Source organism: Zophobas morio, unplaced genomic scaffold, assembly GCF_036711695.1.
Source record: "Zophobas morio isolate AGI-343-1 ecotype UQ-CSIRO unplaced genomic scaffold, CSIRO_AGI_Zmor_V1 ptg000023l, whole genome shotgun sequence".
NCBI classification, from domain to species: domain Eukaryota; kingdom Metazoa; phylum Arthropoda; class Insecta; order Coleoptera; family Tenebrionidae; genus Zophobas; species Zophobas morio.
This window is the reverse complement of record NW_026972128.1, coordinates 4,215,612-4,239,017: the sequence shown is the minus strand read 5'-3', so window position 1 is coordinate 4,239,017 and position 23,406 is coordinate 4,215,612. Positions and strand designations below refer to the sequence as shown.

Genomic DNA, 23,406 nt, shown 5'->3' with positions numbered 1-23,406 from the left:
GAAGATTCGCTTTCGAATGTTTCCTGAAATCTGAAACCGTCACGAACTGACTTAAGTAGACGTATAATTTCATTACGTGTTGCAATAACTTTAATGTTTTTATTTCATGCAAAAGAATGAAAGATGTTTTAGATTCGAGTGACCGCATATTTAGAAATTTCGTGTAATATTTTGCCCGGTGGGCATTACATAAAAATTAATTTATGCTATAAAGTGATTAAAGTTATTATGTGTCCGATTTGATAGATACTCTGTTAGTGTACCATAAACAGCGTAACTTTTATAACGGTTTAAAAAAACTTGCAGACAAGTAACCTTTAAAATTATAATTATTTTTTTTTATCGGCAATGCAGGTCGAAGCTTATATAATCCGCAAAAAGTTAATTTAGGAAAATAGATTGGTAAAAACAAAAACTACATATGAACTTTACGTTGTGTTGCAGTGATGAAATAGTAAATTGATTGCCGATACAACAAAATAAAGAAATTAACGATACGACAAGTGTTGGTTTAATCTCCGCCCTTGACGAAGGCTGAGCTATGCAACTACTAATTTTTAGAATATACTTTTTTTAAATCGATGACTATTTTAAGTGCATTAATTTTTGTTTAAACATTATTATCTGTTATCGAGATTTCACAGTCCGAGTGGAAAAGACGAAATATGATGAAATTAAGTAGGGAAACAAAAGACTCAGCAAATGCCGGAAATATTGACCTAATTTTATTTTTGATTGCTTTAATATCTAAAAACTGCTACATATTTTGCTATTTATAATCAAATAAATAAGTTGCGGCATAAACTTTCTGGGAAAACATATACATGTGATAGATACGTTTATGAAATAATAAAATAATAAATAGTATAGGAAAAGTGCTACGTGTACCGTCAATAAAACGATGCTTTTATGTGTTGTGTTGACAATATTATAAGAAACAAAATACATGCTGAGTTAGTTATAAAATATAAAAAACTAACTAACATGTAAAATTTACATAAACTGCACTGTTTAATAAAGTTTGATTCTGGATTTTTGTTTATCCTTTTTTTGCATTACCACCACGTGATCAGAAATGACTGAGTCTGTTGGCAATCCTGAACTTTTAGTTGAAATTGATGTCATAATGTTTTCTGTAATTTCCGGTTGTCAGCTGTCAAGAATCAAAACTGACAGATTGTCGACATTTTTAATTTGCAAAATGTGTCAAAACCATAACCTAAATTTATCGCATGTGACGACGATTGGCATACACAATTACCTCCGTTATGCCAACATAAACGCAAGAAATTTAAAAACTCGAAATAGACAAATATCTATTTTACATTTAAAAAATATGTATCTTTTAAATTAATGATCGAGTTTTCAGAAGCATTTAAGATCTTCAAATTATTTAAAACTTTTTTTGTATTGGGTTTCTTCAAAATTTTGTCACTAACATAAATTAACTCAGTACAAATTTCAACTAAAATTTATACTTCATTCCATCCTGAAATTTAATTACATCATCTTAAAACAAATAAGTTCAACTTTTAGTAAAATACGTTCTGCCATGTAATGTTGCTTGCTTTTGGAGATACATACTACCTTTTCGTTTCTTTCAGAGTTACTGTATTTCTGAAAATAAAATCACAATATATTTAGTGTTACATTGTACATATTCAAATCAATATGTTACTACTTACTTATCGATGTAAAAAAAATACTTAGAAATGATGCTACCGCACGAAACGTTCGTTTCTCACGAAATGACAACTCTTTATATTTTACAGTTTATTATATTTTTGAACAGAACTGCACATAGGTTTAAAATTACCACCGATAGATGTGCCTCTACAAATGGCTAGGTTCTAATATTTCTCTGGCTACAATGACTGGAATCTCAAAAAGTCACCATTTTTTTCTCTGTTCACGAATATATTTTTTTTATTTTATACTTATTGTTATTTTCTGTTTTACCGACAATTTTTGTGATGGTAAAGTGTATGTCATTTTTATACATCGTTCAGTCATTTTTTATAACCATAGAAGCCGAAATGGAAGTAGAAATGTATTTACTCTAATATTCGCTAATTCACTAAATTTCACATTAAAAAACAAATTTTAAATTATTACCTACTTTCAGATTAATACGCCAGGATAATTTCCTCGTTGACACCACCTTTTTTGGTTGCTACGTAAAACCCACAGCCAAATATTGCATTGCAAAGTTGCGGAATTTTATTATCTTCAAATATTAAAGAAAAAAACGATGAAAGTATAAAATAAAATTTACTCAACTCGCTCGCTATGCTTGTTCTTTGCATTGGTGGGTAAATTTTCTTTTTATCTTCTTGTAGAATAAATAACTCTTATATAACAACTGTAAAAATTACAAATATCAAGATTTATGTATCCTACATGTAATTTTATTCATAAGGTTTTCTTATAGAATACGGAAATGTCGATCTCCCATTTCCGTCTGTCTGTCTGAGAATTACTTCGTGCGATTCGACAACGTAGGTATTGTAAAATTGTATGTATATTTTAAAATTATTGTGTAGTAAATGTTAACCAACATTTGTTTATTCATCACCATCAAAAATTTGAAGACGTCATCTCAAAATTTAGTAAAGTTAATGTCCTTTAAAATTTATACTGTCACGTGTTTTTACATATGCAGTTTAATAATATGTCCATATTTTTAACAATACGTACACCAATTAACTTAAAAAAAATAAAATTTCGGAAACGAAACTTTACACTTGGAAATAGAACATAAGTACCGAATTTTTTGAAATTTTACAATACACTAATGTTCTGGTGTTTATAAATCAGCTTTATGTGTATATTCATTTCCTCCCTAGCCTCATAAAAGTTTTACTTTTTTTAAAAAATAAGTATGTTTTAACTGTTTCTCAGAAACTTTAAAGAATGATTAAATGAAAAATGGATTAATTAACTGTAGGTACCAAAATTCTACGGACGCAGTGCTGTTGCTATTAGAATTAGCGCCACACGTCCCGAAGTTTGTCAGAAGTAAACTATTAATAAATGACGTCAACGGAAAATTATATTTAGAAAATGTCACTTGAAACATGCACCATTCTTCGTTGTCTGTAACTTAATAATAATGATAAAAAGTAGAAGTTATTTTTATACGGGGTGATTTTTTAAGTTTCTGCTCTAGTTATCCATGACGCTTACGTCAGTAGTGAAACGTGTTGCGTAACTTGAACTTGACGGGTGTATTTTGGGTTGCAGACTGATACACTGTATTTTTATTTGCATATAAAAGCTGTTCCCAAATAGGTATATTATACAAAACTCACTTGACAGACACCTTGTAAAACTTCTATGACTTAAGCGGCTTAAGCCAAAGCACCCTTATAAGTCAAACTGGCTATTGTTGAACTCAGTTCACATATACCTAGTAAAACTTTACAGCTCCATTATGGCAACAATGGACAGTAATAATAATAATCCTTGCAGTTCGGGTCCATAAAGTTTACAATAACCAGTTTGACTTATGGGTGGTTTGGCTTAAGCCGCTTAAGTCATAAAAGTTTTACAAGGAGTAAGTCAAGTGAGTTTTGTGTAACTCTATGACACGTTGTTAAGGACTTTTCATTCAGCCGAGAAAAAATAATCTAAAAATCAGTGGAACCAAATGTTGGGGAAATGATACTTCAAAGGTTAATTTTTCTTTTCGGTATTTACATTCACTATTTACTTTACTAGTGGATACACGAAATCGTTCGGACTTGCATTATTCAAAATTATTTTGGAGGTACATATCTTGTATTTGTCCATAATTTTCTTCATTTTATAAAATCACAAAAAACTTTTTGTAACTGACCGTCAATTTGACGTAAGAAGCTTTTTAATGGTTTTTCTCGAAATTAGACTCTGAGACTTAATAATGTATCGTTGTGTTAGCGCGCAATTTTTTGAGCACCCTGTATAAGTAAAATTTGTTTTGAGTAACAGTATTTGTTTAAAAGTTTTAATAAGACCATCACAAACATTCTTTTTGCGACTACAAAATATCAAAGAAATTTTACTTAGGTATTCACACTCTTCATAAAAGCCGATGACATCACGGAACAACGAAATTTATGTCCTAATGAAAAATTAATTAATTAATCTTTGAAGGATACTTCTAACATACATGCAGAAGTGACCTGCTTCAAAGGCGAAGGGAGCACTATATAAATAATTGTATAAATTCCTTCCATGTATCTTTACCTTGACGAAGGCATCTTTTGACTTGCGAAAAAGCTTGAGGGTTATAAAAGACCTGAGATTAGGACCTCCGCTGTCGGAAAAGTCAGACAAAAACAGTTATTATAGTCTAAAAAGGAAAACAAATTTGATAAATGTAACAAACTTCTTAAACTGTCCAGATGGATAACATTTGTTATGCTGTTTCAAAAGTGTCGTGTTGCCATGCAAATTATGTGTGGGAGAACCTTTGTCATGGATTCTCGTAGCACCCACAATATCAACAACATTATAGATCTTTCACTGAACCTGTGTTTTCTAGAATCGATTTTGGTAATCTTTTTGTAGGAGGAATAAATTTTATTACAGATTACTTTATTAAAAACAGGAGAAGTGTATACTTTTCAGTAAAGTAGTAGTAGACAAAGAAGTTTTCATGTACATTACGACACCTGATGTAATTTTGTATAAGAGCGTAATTACCTGGTGCAAACAAAGCAATACATGTCCTTAGAGCGACTCCCCAAAAATCACCTCGAAACCTCTCCTCGCAAAGAATTATTAAAATCATAAACAAATAAAGAATCTTCTTTGTGTTCGATCCTTCGTCCTTGCGCAAGGTGACTAGTGAAAACAATTCCTCGAAAGCAGCCCGCGCCAGCAGTCCATTAATAGTAATTTACGCAACTAGTTCGGGATAGCCTGCTTCCCGCATGAACGCTTGTTTGAGGCACGACCGAAGGGAGTGCCGCATTTGCGTGAATGCGGGAAGCAGGCTCACGAACGTGTTGTGTACAATATTTTTTGCGACGAATAAACCTTTAAACTGAAGAGATTAACTGTGAGTTATTTATAAACAACGCCATTGACAGCGCCGTCAACACGTCACAATGTTGACACTACCCGAGTATTTTAAGGTTACCATGGCAACGGGAAGTTAAATGCACGTGTGCGGGAAATTCGACCTCCCGCACTCTGGTGAATGCGCGAAAGCTATCAAAAAAGGTCATGAGTGCAAAAACGTATTTCCCAACTTTTGAAAACGCGCAAGGTCGTAGTTGCCGGAATTCTCCAGTCACCCCCGAAGTAGAACACCGCTTCCCCGAACCCGAACGATCGTCTGCAACGCCATCTCTCGCGGAAAAGCCACCAGATACAGGATGTCCGCCACTTCCGAGCGGAACCGCAACGTCGCAGCGTTACCTAACAGTGCGCAATTCAGTGATTCAACAAGAATCAGTCCAGCAACGAAAGCAAAAAACCGTACAACAAAACAACAAAATTCTAGATGTCCGGCGACTCCGCCAAAGTAGGCCATGCCTCGATTTATTCAAACCGACAAAACACACGGCGAATTCGCGTTCTGATTGGCCGATTCGTGGGCTAGACGCGGCGAACAAGTGAAAGTGCAAAGCTAACCTCGATTTCACTTTCGTTTAGTAGGCCGAACGGGTCCCACGACACGGTGGGTTTTTGCAACGCTCGTGGGTACGTGGATGGGTCTGTCTCTGTCGGACGGACAGCCATTACGGCCTGCGAGAGAGACAGGCGGGTTCCGTTGAGAGGGAAAGTTGGGAAAATCGCAGCGAGCCTAGAAACTAACGTGAATTGGGTCGTGTACTCCTTAAATATTGCATCACAGTCTGACTATTATGCGACGATGAGATCCACTGCGGTAATAGGAAATCGGACGCAAAATGGCGGAAGGAGGCCATTTTGGTGGGCCTTCGAGGAGGCTGGGAAGAGATTATTTCGGTACTTTTATGGCGGACCTTGACATATGAGTTTCGGGGTACTTCCTGTGGACGGCTGATTGATGGAGATCGTGGTACCGCCTGGTTAGGCCGAGTACCATCGTATTTTGCGCAGTTCCTATTCCAAAAACTTTACCCGGATGAAGGCGCTTTTTAACAAATTAGGGACGCGTTATTACTTGATACAAAACCTAATTCATACAAAACGTCAGTAAGTGGTTATATATCAAAGTAGACGACGACTTTTGCCACCTACTCGTAATAAGAATTATAGTCAAATGTCATATAACAGAGGTTACACATTATTAGTTTACAATAGGTAGTAACTACTGGAAAAATGTACGTAATATATTTGTATTCACAATAATAATAGTTCATTAACCCAACAAACAAGAAATATTTTTAGAGGGTACATACAATACACTCCCAGAAATACAAAATTAGTTCATACATAACTAACAAGAAAAGGTACATACATAATAAGTATTTACAACAGTACAATTTTTGATGATTTTTAAAACTACCAAATTTAGTGAACAATTCAACATTGTTATAGATTCCATAACACATATTAACAAGCGGTAAATGCAAGTGTTGGTTTGTAGTAGGTGTATCATAGTGAAAAGTTAAACATGTTCTTAACCCTGGACGTGAAACGTTAAACTTAATTTAACATAATAAGTTTAGACAATCTAAATTACCATGTACCAAATGGGTTGAATAAAATATTGCAATATTCCAACTTAGATTTTATAACCGTGGTGTACCACAGCTTCCATATTATTAATATTTTTGAAAAGATTATATGTATTATTAATATGTTGTTTAACATGGGGCACAAATGACAGTTCAGCATCCACAATACATCCTAAATCTTTAAACCTGTATGTGTAATAATCATCTAGATGATGATCTAACGAAAAAAGAAAGTGAATATAAAAAGAAACAAAGAAAGTTGCAATAGAAGAAAAATGTATAAAAAAAATCACACTAAAATCAGGCAAACAAGCTTTACTGCGATGAAATGAAGGAAAAATGCCTTGGAATAAAAAACAAGTAGGAAGAAAAACCAAAATCAAAGGAGATGGGGTGAAGAGAACAACAGAAAAAATCAAAACAGCAGAAAAGCAAAATTGGAAGAAGACAAATCCATCAAAGAAAAAGGGGAATGTTGGAAGACCTACAAGAACATGATGTGTAAAAATGAATTACCAACAGATGAACAACATACACGAGAAGAAATAAAAAGCAGTACTACGAGGAGTGTAATCAATAAAGAACAGATTTTCAGAATATTTTAAAGGATTCTGTATAATAGAACAGAAATACTAAATACCAATATTCAAAAAGAAAACACAGAAAGAGAATTAAAACAACAGTAGCTGAAAAGATTGTTGCCCAAAATGAATTAAAAGGTATCATTAAATAACAGAATAATACAGAAAAAGGAAAAGAAGTGGAAAGGACTGTGCGAAAGAAACATACCTAACAAAATGTGATTTTAGAGCAAGAATATAAGAACAGTGCAACAGGACAGATGAAGAAAGTATAAAAAATATATAAACATGAAATAATCAACAAAGAGGGGAGAAATGCATAGATTGTATCGAAGAGATTGAGTGGGGTATACGGGATTGAAAACAAAAGAGAGAAGAAAAATACAGATATACGAATGCCTATCCTGGCGGACGAAAAGCATCAGAACTTTTTGGATTACCTAACTAATGACTGTAAAAAAATAAACTATGTTGAAAGAAGTAAACAAGATATAAAGAAAAATCAGTTGGACTAATTAACTAAGAATTGATTACTAAAAGAAAAACACGATAACCATGTAAATAAAAAATAATATATAATAGTTTCTTTTCTAATGAACAATAACAGTTCATAGAGGAAACTACAGACTAATTAACCCAGCACATGTCTTATAAGGATGAAAGCACCAAAAAAGAAAAGGGTACCGCAATGTCACAGAGAATAACATTAAAAGACCTAAGTAACTATATCAAAAACTAAGAAGGTGTTACCAGATGAACAAACGGATTTCTGAAAGAAAATGTAGTGTAGGTATGTGGAAAAAGAACTAGATAAAACGTAAGGAGGACTATGTGCATCTCTTGAAGATCTAGAATTTAGATTTTGCTTTGTATTCTATAGATCGAAAGAGTTTGTGAAAATATTGAAGAAACAGTGTGTACCTACTGTAAATATGGTTTCAAGATAATTTTAGACCACTAAAGGCCTAAACCATGAGTGACTACTTAGTCCTCCATTTAGAAGAAAACCTATGATGTACTTAATTGTAGAAAGATTTGTAATGAACAGAAAAGTTAGGATACACTTTTGTTGAGAAGTAATGCTACTACATACATAGTTGGCTATGGATTTCAACAATCTCGTTTCGCTGAAATTATGCCTCATTATGACAGGTCTCACTTGTCATTAATATCATTTCTAATCTGTCATTTAAAGTCGTCGTTTTTATTGCTTTAACATTTTTCAAGTGTGAATTATAGTAATTCTCGTTGTTTCAAACTCAAAACAACAAAACAGTCGTTTTTTTGGTGGTTGCGTACGAAAATTTTGTCTTTGTGCTAGGAAGCGAAGACTGAAAATGGTTTATTCTGTTGGACAAGACACTTTCATTGTTGTCTTGTTCTCACAATAGGACTTCGTAAACGAAGAGTCTGTGTGAACATTTTTGAAATTAAAAAGAGAGTGAACATGTGCCTTGAACAAAATGGTGAATATTTTCAACATTTACTGGGATATGTACCGCAATAAAATTTGTTTCTTTTTATTATAATGAATTAGTTTTATTTTTTTAAAAAGATATGAAGCATTTAGGCAACCAGTTATACAGATGCGTGTGGTATTTGTCGTGCGACCTTGGACATTTAATAAGGCCCAAAACTGAGAGGGGGCACGTGTTCATGTTTTACTTCCACCTTATAATAATTTATAGAAACCGTAGCATTAGCCATTTATAAAAGAACGAAAGGATTTTTTTTAAATTCATGGTATAGTCTATCTGTATACAACTCGACAATAGAAAATCCTCAAAACTCGACGTGTTGCCTTGAGACACACGTCTCCTATAATCGAGAATTTTCTATTGTCTTGTTGTTTAATAAGTGTATGGAAAAAATGCGCTGATAATGTTGTAAAATAACCGTAGTTGTTTTGTGAGTAAAGAGAAAGTGAAATAGATATGAAAAGGGGAAATAAATAAAGGGAATAAAACAAGGTAAATATTTAGATTTCGGTAAACACTAATAAGGATACTCAACTAGAAGAACTAACTAGAAAAATCAGACGGATATGACAATCAATGGAAGGATATGAGGAGAATTCCTGGTGTACTCTATATACAACTCGACAATAGAAAATCCTCGAAACTCGACGTGTTGCCTTGAGACACACGTCTCGTATAATCGAGAATTTTCTATAGTCCTGTTGTACATATAATATATACATATATGAGAATACGTAATTACAGTGGTTTAGTGTTATCATCACTCAAGAAATAAATAATCGGTAGTAAGGGTAGAGGACTATAAATTTTACATATTTATTTTGTTTCACAATATTTAATTTTATTCATTTATCTCAATAGAACTACTGTATTTTATTACCTATCTCAGCAGATTTGTTGGTAGTTTTCTTTAGGGAAGGAATTTCTTTGATTTATTCTCGAATTTGTTAAAATATATATTTTTTAATTATTATTATTATTGTTTTTTAATAAAGCTAGCTTTGAATAAATAGGCTAGGTTCAAACATATAAAATTTCTAATTCCAATTTATTACAAACAATAACAAATTATCTTGAAAAACATAGGTGTATATTAGTTTATTTCTTTTAACACAGAAAGAATTCCAATGCGCAAATAATTTAAGAGTAGAGAAATAAATGTGTTTTCTTTAATCTAAATATTTTGTAAAAATGCGTTATTTTCCATTTATATACTTTTTGTGTAAAACTCCTAAATGCCACATTCTACACGTTTAGTGTCGTTTGCTAAAAGTGATTTTTTCTTCAAAAAATTTCGTTATTCTTAGTGAAGACTATATCCTTCAAATCTATTTCTTCCACTATACCTACATCACATGTTTTATCAACATTTGTATCTTTCTTAATTAATCAAGCAACTAGCATTTTTTTTAACTACACGGAGTGTGGTATCTTTCAGTTATCTAAATAAGTATATATGTATAATAATACAGACAACTTAATATCTACAATACAGCAAATGTATGTAACTAGCAAGCATTAAGGCGAGAATTAAACTCATCACGGGTTTCTACTGTCACGTGGCTGCGATTTTATCAAGTGTACAAGAAAGTGCTATAATTATAGTGTGTGCAAAAAATTATTTATTACCGTAATAACCGTGTCATCACTAAACGAATTTATGTAGATGTTACCACTCGATAAATACTCCCATAAAACAGCGACCGTTATTTAATCTTTAAAAACCATGTAAGTTAGCCAAAAAACACACAAGACTTTTAAATCTGCTTTATCCTCTAGTACTTTATTTTTCATTAGTCAATGTCAAAATTATACTTGATTTTTTAGATAAGTACCGACTTAACGTGGATTAAGTGTTATGGACAACTGTACAACATATATAAATGACAATCAATTTCAACGAGTTTTTAAAACTGATTAATTAGTACAATAGTGACAATAATGGAGGCAATAATGTGTTAGTCTCGCTTGCGTTGCACATTGATAAATAAAACTTTTTTATTTAGAAAGCGAAGTTTACACAATTTCATGTTTATACTTTTTCTCTGTCACGATCTCTGTGTACAGTACTCATTCAACCTGCAACGATAGATAAAACAGTTGCACATTACATGCCTCTTTGACACAAATTACATCAAAAGTGTGCTTGGCTTAAATTGATAAACATCATTTTCGTAAGTGATTGGTTAATGCCTTGTAGAAAAAAAAAACAAGCAGCAAATTATGCGCACTTATCACAACACTTATCTTTTACAAAGATTTTTGTCAAATATCTATGATAAATTAGTTAGAGCGCGGGTTTATATGCACAAAATTGATCCACGCGTTCTAGTTACAACGGACTGAGGAAGGTTAATCGTTACACAAATTAATAACAAACAAATTGTTTATACGTTAACATCTACGTCGACATTTGCAAACCCAACCAGTTGTTGTAGACCATCGATTTGTTTATGACTCACATGTTATCAGCACTCTAGAAAGATGACATTTTGCCACAAGTCAAGAAACCTTAAAACGTGAAAACCTGTTAAAATTTCCATATCGAAAGTTTATGCTAAAGATATACTGGAAGAGATATTATTTCCATTATATTTTAATAAAAAAAACTATGTAATTACGGCACAGGTATTTCACTTAGGAAATTAACCTACATCCAGGCGTAAATGGTCATTTTCTATAATTATACAGACAATATGATTAGTCATAGCCATAACACCCATTAATAACAAGCGCAAATCTCCGGCAAAAATTAATTAATTTTTTCACTCTTTTAACTAGAGTAAGCGATGTATTCAGTAAACGATATAAATCACTTAAGCAATTAATTACACGTTGATTTGAATTCGCTGAGTGGTATAATGCAATGCATTTACATTTACACTAAAACGGTCAGTGTTGTGATCGTTGAAAGTAAATTTCAGCAGTAAAACTGTTTTGTTTGAAATGCACTTAAAATATGTAAATTTAGCACGAACAGATGTGCAGTGGTCAGATTGTTTGAATAATCCACTTTCGATTTTTGAATTAAATAAAGCTTACATAACCTTAAAAAATATATACATCTTCTATTTGGTTATTACTCAATAAAAGTGTTAGTATGGAATTAATCAAATAGTCGAGTTTTCACAAACTATGCTCCAAACCATCATTTAACATGAACAATTTGTGGCAAAATCGATTCGAAACCAAGGTTATTTGCTTTTAGTGAATTCTGAGATTGTGAATAGGATCATGAGAAGATTCTCATTACAGAAATATTTTCTGTTATTTATTGTCTCAGTAATTAATATTTGGTTATTAAAATAATAGATTGTTATGCAAATCTCGTCCCAATTTTTTGTTAGTGTTTATTATAATTACGTCATTTGAGTAGAAACAAGACTAAATTAATGACAATACATTTTATAATGCGTATATTATGCACACTGTAAACAAGAGGTTAAGTCATTGTAATGAAAATAAAACAAAAAGTAAATTACTTATTTCAACCAGTTATTTAATTTCGGTGCAATATTTCCAGTTACATCTTGATTTCGCATTTAACGAATGAACGTCATCATTACGGAAAAAGAAAAATATTTTGCACTCTTGGTAGTAATTCCGCATCTTCTAATCCTGGTGTCAACAAAAGTGACAAATAAAATTTTTAAGAAGTAAAGTAAATACTTGTGTGGATTTTGTTTAAAATTCAAGGCTCTTCCACCGTCTCGAATAAAAAATAATATTTTTCCGTGATATTTGTCAATTCTTAACTAAATCTCGTCGGCTGTGCACTACAACATATTTAACTTTAAGCAGTTTAAATTCTAGACCTCCATCTTTGAAAATGGTGAAGTTGTGAATTTTTTGTATAAAAATGAAAGTATGTTGAAAATTGTTTATCAAGAATAATCTTTGGTGGAACCTGCATCAAAAAATAAAAATCGTGGAACCAATTTTTTTTTAAACTTTAAAAAATTTTTCGAGACTCCAGACGTTTTATTTCGTTTCTGAAAGAGTTTTCAAGAATCTTAGTGTATTCTGACGTCCTTTTTCTATATATGAAAAAATCTGAATGGTCTTGTATTTGGGATTCCTAGTGTTTTTTTTATCGAAGAAATGTTTTTGCCAAAATATGATGAATGTTGATCGAGTGCTTTCCAGATTTTAATGGGTACAGCGAATGCACCGAATGTTTTTCAGTATTTAAAAACTTCAACTTTAGATTTTGTATTGCTTTTCTAATTTTTTATCAATAAGGACACACGTGCCTAACTGTTTTGATATTTTTTGGAATGAAGTTATTATGTATTAACCAATCGTTTCCTCGTTTCATAAAAAATTCTCGAAATTCGTAAGTGGCTATTTCCCGCAAAACATTCCAAAATATCAACCACGAGTTCTACCTGGAGTAATTCGTTTCATTTCAAAATAGTTTATCTCTGTTTCCGTTTCCACTTGATTTCCCATTATTTAACAGATTTGGTTAAAAATAATATTTTCTCTTGAATTATTGTCAAATAAAACAATAATTTATAAAATCACCTTCGCCAGCCGTCGTTCGTTTTGATTTATCGCTGCAACTTTCAAGATTAGATCTACTTTTCTAAAACATAGTCTCGATAATATCATAAATTTTTTACAATGATGTTTATTGACCATGAAAAAAGCTTTAGCTGCACACCTTTTATCTGTTTGTTTGCCAAAAAAATACAAGTAAATATTATTTAAATTAAGTACGGAGCCGACTTTTTGATAAAAAAATTTAAAGTGGCTGCACTTACACCCACAGTCAGCAGGAAACAGATATGACGATAAAGTGATTATTATCACGTATCGGCGGCACTCCTCCAGAATGTACACTTCAATTTCAGAATAAACACCAAATTACTGGAATTCCGCGCCGATGATCTGTTTCAGGATACGAAACAGTTTTTTAATAATTTTATTACAATTATTTTTATTTTTGATAATTTGGTATGCTGTTACAATAAAAAATAAAGTAAGACACCATAATAAAATACAGGATGTTTCATACGAACAAACTGAGATGGCTATTTCACTATTGCAGGCTTTTGTTTTTTTTTTTAAACACTCTAATGTACTCTAGACTCTATTCAGTAAGGCTCAGTTTTATCATCATAACCTATACTTTTGTTTATTTATCTATGCGTAAAATTTAGCAACACAGATGGCAAAAATAACTCTAATGTAATTTTTTTGAATCTTTGAATTGTTAAAATTCCACATGGAATGGTGTAAACTATTATCAACAGTAGGAGTTCTGCACCAAGAATGATGAGATGCAAATACGATGAGAGACAAAGTTATGAGTATAACGTGACACAAATTGGATTTTTAATTTTTTTAAATTTTAGTACTCGAGCTAAAAATTTGGAATTTCCTGTTTACCGCTTAGCTTTAAAGTTGCGATGAAGTAATATCCAGATATTTTTTCGTCTATCGTATCCTTGTTCAAGGTGACAAATACAATAGGAATTAAATGTTAGAGATTTATGAGCGAGAATTTTATAACGTAATTACTAATTACTGATAATTTAAGTTTTTCAATACTTTTTAAAGCCTTACCAATCAATATTTAAACCGTTCGCTCCTACGCTCATGTGCAAGACTACGGTTCAATAAAACGCAAATTTATATTATTAGCCTTTTTATTTTCCTTAAACTTTGAGCTGTTTAAAAGTGATAACTACACAACCGAACAGAAAGTGCATTGTGCACTTGTTGCATCTGGATGCCATCCAGAGGAATGATGGAAAATTAGTTGACCTATACTAGTTTTAGAAGAAAAATAAGTTCCTAAGGTACAGACAATTCTTGTTAAAAAAATAATGAACATTTGACCAAGTTTTTGCATGTGCTTAATAACCTAAACCTAAATCCAGCGCTTTCGTGGGATTCGAACCCACACCGCTCTGGATGGAGTGAGTCTAGCAAACACTAGCTCTCACTGCTCCACGAGGGCCGCAATTGATTTGTTATTGGACCAAATACTAGAGTTGCCCATTAAAAACACATTTTTGAGGATTTTGATCTTGACTGATGCTGTGTGATGCGAAAGTTGAAAACTAATTTAGTAATGTGTTTTTGGGGGAGATTAAATAAAGCTAAAAGGCGACGAAGTGTTCTCGAGCAACTAAGTAACAGCAGTTCTAAAACGAAAAATTTTGTAATTCATTTTCCTGTAATAAACTTCTTCCCTTTTACCAAGTTTCAGACTTCTTTGTCCTTAAAATGTGTCAGTAATTCTTAGCATGCAACTAAGTTGCGATAAGAAAGACACTTCTAAAGAAATTCACTCAGAACCGAAATAATTCAATCAAAAATAATTAAATGATCTTAGAAGAAACTCTTTCTACTAAAAGAAAGAGTTAAATTGTTTCGGCGTTTGCCTTCAACGGAAAAAAAATCGTAAATATTTTGCGAGATGCTCGCACACAGCCAACCGCAAACTGAATATTAAAATTTATAAATACCATGTCAGTAAGCTTGTTTACATTGAATCAAACACTCATGAAATAAATAAAATTATGACGGGCACCAGTTTTGCCTGCCATTTAAGTAATTGTAAATAATCTACCTATATATGTATAGTGAAAGGATATACGTTAATAGTAACGGTATTAACACCACAAAAGTTACCAAAACAATTACCCAGTTAGAAAACAACCATAGATCATCGGCAGAAATTTAGTTCTATTAATTGTCCATAGAATACTCGTGTTTATTGTGATTAGCTATCACAGTAGACAGTACTTTTAACAATATAACATTAGAAATAACGACCTTGTCATTTGATAGACACATGCGTGGCCAGGTGCCATAAATCCCAGCTGAAATAAACTTGCTCTCAGTCGGTGGTATTTCAATTTTTTTAGCTCTTGCTAACTTTAGAACAATGTCAAAGTAGAGTGATCGACTACGCTTGGTTGAGGTGTTTACACGTCACGTTTATTTTTTCCTCAGAGGGTACTACCTAGCGCACCACCTGTTGCAAGATAATTCGAGGTTGCCAACTTTGAACCAAATTCAAAAAAACAGCTTTGTGTCGCTGTCAGTGCTAGTTGGTGTATAAATGTCTAAAATTTTTACTTAATACATAAATCTCTTGATTTTACGTTAATTTATATTAGTAAGAGATTTTCGTACTAACCATTTTTCATTTGGCGCTTCAGAAAGGAACCGATTAATTATGATATAAATTATATATAAAAGTAACCACCAGTATTTTCCATCAGCAATGATTTAAATTGTTCTGTACTGAAGATAAAGCAATACCTATTTTTCCTATTTATTAGTGAATTTCTTTTTCTACATAAGTAAGGCTGGTTTAAAGTATTTTTTATTCTGATCATGACCGAGTTATGTTGGTTAACATTTCCTTTTGTGAACTAATCAGCTTAGATGTACTTACGTCCATAGAATTACAATGATTTTTTAATTAATGAACATTTGCTTGGTATCGTCTCTTTAATTGAAACTGGAAGTATATAGACACGCATTTGTTATGTAATATTCTCTTGTATGGGAGTTGTGTACCCAAATAAGTATAGCATATGATGCCGTTGTGTGAACAGTAAATGATAAGCTGTTAACAACACTCCCTCAGACACTTAATCCCGCAATTGGCGGAGAAGATAAATGATTTTGTATGATATGGACGATAAGCTTAGAACATGGACCTCCAAAATAAGCAATTGATGTAATATTTATACTTAACACTCCGAAATTTTTCTTCTATATTGCTGATAACATTTAGCTGCAAATATTTTATTCCTCTGAAAAAAAATGTTTTATTATTAACGTAAAAGGAAAGATCATTGATATAAAAACAAAAAATGAATGATTCGAACACTAAACCCTGTAGAACACCACACCCTTTTAACTTTTGAAAAGGAATGACCATTGCAGAGCAGTTCTTTTGCTGTTTTAGTTAAACCATAATATTGCAATTTCTCTAGTATACTAAAGGACAAAAAATACTTCAGCGAGATCCCAGAAAATATTTCCCTGTCTATTTTGTCCATTGTGGATTTACCTTTCTTAAATCAAAAATGCACAATCGAAAAAAGAAATTTTAACATAATGAATCAATCGTTTGAAGATAATTTTTTAAAGTCGGGATTACTGGGATAGGTTTCAATGCCAAGTGGCTGGCTACTTTCATATTTTCTCTGCGTTTCATGTATGAAAAAATGGATCTTCCGTTTCCGTCCGTCTGTCGTCTGTGTCGATATGTTATTATTATATATTCTCCGAAACTACTCATTCTTTTGGAATTTTATATACATATATCTGTTTATTTTAGGAATATCGTGTAGATGGTAGAGCCCTAACCAAAATTTGTCTGATCATCCCCCACCAACAATTTGATGACGTTATTTTGCATGGTAAATGCTATTTAAATTTAACAAATAACGTACTCTTGCACTTGTGATTTATGAATCCACCATTATTATTAGTTATTATTTTACATAATTTTTATTAATCGTTTTAATAGCAAATCTGTTCTTTAGATACCTACATCATATGAAACAAGTCTGTGGCGTGCGACGGACCACTCGCTATATGAAGGAGCCAAAGTTCGATCTCCGTCATTTCTAAATTTTTGATTGATTAAATCAACAACGATTTACCTCATTTTCCCAAAACTTTGAGAACACAGTACTGTTATATTTAGTATTACACTTCACCTCTGTGACTTGTTAAAATGTTGATGTCATTAAAAAATTGTACAATAGAAAAACGTAGGTACTTGAAATATAAGCATAGCATGTTTTTTAACTGTGCTTTAACTAAAAAAAAAATATACTTAGAATTCCGAATATGAATTAAATTTTATAAGTTTTTGAAGAAGCTGTATTTGTCCGCCTGTACTTCGGGGGTGAAGGAAGTTCTGTCTAAATAACCTTAAATCAATTTCTATGTGTTGGAAGAACTTTTGAAAGTTTGGAATATTTTAAAAATATACCTTTGGTTGTGTTCATTTTTTATTAACTTGGTCAAAAAAACATTAATATTATGTGTAAAATATGTTTGAAGAAAGTACCAAGTATATATTATATCATTGGCATCTTTAGTGTTATTTTTTTAATTTTTGTTATTAAGTGTCTTACAATTACCTTACAATCACACAACTTATTTCTGAGAAATCAAAGGGTTAAGATTCGTTATCCAGCAAAACCATATGCTCGAAAAGAAAATCCTATAGAAGGCCAAGAAATTTATTTTTAAAATAATTATGTTGGCAACACCAACCGTTCCGTGTTAAGTTTGACAGTTATGGTCAAATAACTGTCAAATAAAGTGTCAAATAGCTGCAATGCCAACATCATTATTTTAAAAATAAATTTCATGATCTTTTTTTCGATCATAAGGTGTAGGATTATTATTTAAAATGAAAATTCAATTAAGGTCATTTTAAGCAGAATACTGTTTAAAATCTTGTTAGCAAATTAAGCAAAATAATTATTTGTGTCAAAATTTGTACTGTTTTTATTAGTTCCAAAAAGCTTTCATGTTAAGTTGGGTGCGCTCTAAGTAATTTTCGTAGTATTCTTTTTTGGAATTTATGATTTCACTTCTATATCTACCAGGAATGACACTTACTGTGATATTTTTTAAATGTAAGTATATGATTGTAATCAATATTTTCCATTTCATAAAGTACCGAAGTTTAAATGTTTTTCCATGTGTTGTAATTTTCGATTAAACAATCTTTAACATTTCGATATTATACGATTATTATTAATTAAGACGCTTTTACCCACCGAAAATATATTTTTTATACATTTACTTTAAATTGTAGTGAATAATTTTCATTTTTGTTTAGTAGGGAATCCTTATTATCTATAACAAACCAAGTCAACATTAGGCAGTAACAAAAATAATGTATGTAATCCTTCATTGAAATTACCATTTGATTAGCTACATAATGTTACTACACTAGTGGAATCAATGCTTACAGCGTACAGTTCACAGTCAATGTCGCTGGTATAGTGAGTCTGTAAATCAAATGCTTCACTAACACTAAAGCTTCATGGTTTAGGAAATACCTGCATTATATTCTTCAATAGAATATGTTGCGATATTTTCGCTGTACACCCTATTGTTTTTTTTTTTTTTTTTGGTTTTACTGCGCCATCTCAAAATTTTGCTAAGTAAATTTTATTTTAAATGTAGTGAAGAACATGCTTTTGTAACTGCATTAATTGTTTCAGCCTTTATTTTTACTTTATACATATGCAGGTTTTTGTCAAAAAAATCAAAATTCGTCTCCTCGCTTCAAATTTAGGGTAAATGTGTACAAGAGTGCGAATATGTATAAGAGTATGCACTCATGATTTCTGCTTATTAGTGCCATCTGGGTAAGATGAAGTTATACCAATCAGAATTTAATGCTAAACCTGAGATAAAGGTGCAAAAGTGACCTGAATATAGTTTATAGTTTGGTCGTACTGACGATTTTATGTTCACACGTTGTGTGGATGTAATTTTTACCGCTCATAGTTTTAGTTTTTTGTAAGGTACGTACCAGTTCTTTTATTTTACAGTAATAATTTTCATTAGTTGTAACTTTTAAGTTCTCGTTATACACTAACACTTTTATACTTTCTATCCATCAAAAGCTTTTAACTTTGAAAACATTAGGTTATGTACAAATGTACAAGAGTGCGCAGCGAGGTATTGTATAAGAGTGCGCATTGCTTGCAATACGTAGTCTAATAGTCTTGGAGATACATATCATACGATAATGAATTATTTAACTATACTACTTTGTACTGCTTCTCAAGTTGTGTGGTGGTGGTTATGGTGATTTTTTTTTAATTTTTACTTCCCGAGCGTGTTGTAATCGAGACCGTCGACCGACTCTCTATTTTTACGTTTTCTCGACTTTTCAAGGCCCCTAGAGTACGAAGAAATAGGTCTCCCGTTTTATGTGTAGTCTGTAGTCACTTATTCCCATTTATTTTCACCTTAGAAACAAATATTTTTTTATAAAATGTAATGCGCACTCATAAGCATTCAAATGCGCACTCTTGTGCAATGAACTGTCTAATAAGAGTGCGCATTTACACATCTTGACAAAAATTGAAATTACTCTTAAAATATAGCGGTCTTGAGACGTACAATTAAATATATCTGATCTCTAAACATGTATATATAACGAACCCATATCATAAAATTTGTCTATCCAAAAAAATTAAAAAGTTATTGACATTTTTACACTAAGTGCGTACTCTTGTACACATTTACCCTATAGCGTAACATGGTACTTTGTTTGTTAATAATAATGCTTCAAATTTTTAATGATACTTGTAGGAGTTATCGCAAAAAAAGTAAGGAGTCGGCCGATGGACTCGTTTACAATACTTTCTTAGCTTACGCTCAGGAAGTAATAAATTTTACAATTTCTTTTAGAATCTGTCAAACCAGTTTTTTTAATTAACATAATATTACTTTTACTATTCACAGTATAACACTGTCGGTTAGATTGAATGGATCTTCTAAAATAATAGAAAAATAAAAATACAACATTGTATCTCGAAGCACATTTTTGACAAACACACAAAAGTTTCAAAAATTAGTAAATGGAACACGTATTGGTTGAACATCAGAGATAAGGGAAGCTATGTCTAACTAACGTTAGATTATTTTTTACGTTTGTTACACTAATCCAAATAAATTAAAATCCACTGTTTTTACAAAATATTTTTAAAATATAGTATTTATTCGATAGTAATGAGGTTGGAGAAACAGTTTTTTTTTGTAAAAATTCCATTACCAAGGATGATATTATCTCCCTAGGCAACAAACAGATACCAAATGCGTAATTTATTATAATTAATGTCAAAACAATTGCAGAAAGTATAACAGTCACCATAAACACCCAATTAACCACCATTCGCAGATTTTGTACTTAGATGATGCAACAAGTCCCAACATTGCACCAAGTGTCCACTTAAAACTTTCTTTTTCTTTCCGAAAATTCGACAATCACTATTATAAAACAATAAGTGAACAACCCTATTAACACATTCCCCGTCCGTCACCACAATTACCCCTAATGTAAAAACTTGAACGAAGCCGTACCTCGCCCTCACCCCTAATCAAAAACAAAAATACAGAAGTGCATTCGAAGCTATCAAAAAGTATTTACCGCCACTTAAACTCCCAAGTGCTTAAGTCGTTAAATAATAATTTTCGAATTTTTAATGCGCCTCGTGTCGTCGAATCGTTTTCGATGAAATGAATAAATGATGACGTTATAGGGCTTTTAATCCACCGCTCGCCTCTTAATTTGCTCAAAAACAAAAACCTGATTATGTAAAATCGATTGAACGCCGCCAGTTTCTAGGTTATTGCCAATTACGTCACTATTATTACTATTGCCATATTGACACAGAAATCGCAGTTGGCGAAAGCGGAAACGGACAGCTTTTGCTAAGTGTGCTTAGGCAAGCACAAGGTCAAGGTCGGCGAGTGCGCGAGATGGGCGCGGAAAGCGACATCTGGGTTGTTGCACTAACGGTTCGCACGTTGTAGGGTCAACGGAACGCCGACTTATTATTATCATTATTATTAATAATACTATTATTTTCACAATTTTGAGAAAAGTGAAAAATTTCTAATTTTGACGATGGTAACTGGGATCTGGTAAGGTGAAGAGTGGGATTCAGAACGAACGTGCGCAGGAGATGGTAGGGGAAGTTGTCGTAAAGTGGAACGGGGAATTAGGGTCAGGTGTGCCAACATGAAGATTATATAACTAATGACTGAAAATGTTCATGCTCGTAATTTATAATTTGAAAACGCAAAAAAATGTATGTAACGTTTAATTTGAGGCGATGCAAGTCGTCGTAAAATATATGTTTTTTTTTTATACAGGATGCTTAAAGTGTGGTGCTATGGTAGTTACATTCGTCAGTGGATTGAAAATGAATCGGAGTCTTTTCTAACCATAGTGAATTTTACATTACTGGAGTCCACGGAAAGACCCCGTTTATGTATATTTTTATGTTGTTAAAAATGCCGCGGTTTTAATTTCAATACCAACCAAGACGGTGATGAAAAAAAACTTTAATTGTTAGTTTTGTCGTTATGTATTTCCACTACCGAAAATGTTTATTAATAATTTCACTATTTCCAGTTCCATTCCATTGACAAATTGACATTCTTTGCTCTGAAGGTTAAAAAACTATACGAATAAGGCTTTGACTATTTTTACATCACTGATGACGCTTTTAAAAGCTTCAAAATTGTCTTAGAGTGAACCTTCCTTCTTGGATTTGATATGGATGTTTGAAGTTCATTCCATTGATAGATACATTTGTTTTGTAAAAATTTTAAGTACAGTCTATCAAGAAAAAGCGAATGTGCCACGATGTGCCAGCCCGACCCAGAACCTTCAGCCGGGCCGACCGTGAAACCATGCCAAACTCTACCGAAACATTCGAACACAAAACCATGTCTAAACTGTTAAAACAGTAATTTTGTTGCGTAAGGTTGCTGGCTTTTGGACATTTTTTTTCTGAAATTAAAATGACCTGAATGTTGCAAAATTGTCACTTTATTTACTGTTAAGTATGCACATAATGTAAATGTTGATTGTTATTTGTTTCACATATTTTAATGCATATTTCCAAAAAAAAATTTTTTTTGACGTGTTTTTTACAGCTGCAGTAATTTAGTTCAAAATAAAAATAGAGGTTTTGAAAGTAATTTATTTTATTTGATCATTCTGTAATCATTTTTTTATATTAAACGGTCGAAGATAAACCGTAAAATTATGAAGCTTTACAGTTTGAATTTAGTCTTAGCATAAAGAAAAAAGAATCTTTGCCAACATCTTGATTCTGTTTAAGCTTCAAGTTCAAACATGTTGTTATTCTCGTATCCTCATTAATGTCAACTAATTTACTTACTAATTAATTATGTGTCGTAGCCTATCTGCGACTCCCCTCACCACTTTCCTTTTTTTTCACTCAACGAGAGCGAAAATAGCACAGGGAAGAATTGACTTGTATCAGAATGAATCGTTCTATCATTACTTTGAAATTTTCTTGTTCATGAGGATGTTTTGAACTAAACTGAATATTTTACTTCGTTGTTACTTCAGTGTCACGATGTTTCATTTCTAGTCCCGCTATAATTCTTCAAGCGTTAGCGTATCATTTGGGTTCTAAAATATTGTTACGTTTTGCGGGCATTTTAAATCGGCGCGGGTAAAACTGGACAAGTTATTTCTCAGTAATCCTAATTTATACAACTAACTATACAACAATTATGAACAGAATAATTCCGATTCTACTTCCGCTTCCAGGCTTTTCGCCATTGGAACACGGCCGTCACCGATGATGAGTCATCACCGCTCATCGCTGTACATACTCGAAAACCCATGTACGTCGTACCGAGGTCGCTTATGGGTTTATTTCGTAACAATATACATATTTTAGATTAAATACGTACTTTAATGTGCTAATATTACTACGACACGATCCGGAAGGTTTTACGTCTATACTGTGATATTTCACTAGGGTATTCTACTCAAAGTATTTCCACTCTGCATGTTTACGTTCCCCTAACCTGAAGAAATCTATTAGGCAATACTTGACTTTTCAAATTTACGAAATTTGAGATGAGCGAAATTCATAGAATCGATTTTTCATTTTTCAATATATTTTTAATTCA

At 32.1% G+C, this 23,406-nt stretch overlaps 1 long non-coding RNA gene across 1 annotated transcript in view; it reads left to right on the top strand.

The window, feature by feature from the left end:
- LOC135134526 (uncharacterized) overlaps window positions 1–5,034 on the top strand; it is a 246,507-nt gene extending 241,473 nt beyond the window's left edge. The window contains exon 2 of the long non-coding RNA XR_010281334.1: window positions 4,868–5,034. This is a non-coding gene — a long non-coding RNA (uncharacterized LOC135134526). The remainder of the gene's footprint in view (window positions 1–4,867) is intronic.
- Window positions 5,035–23,406: the final 18,372 nt, after the last annotated feature.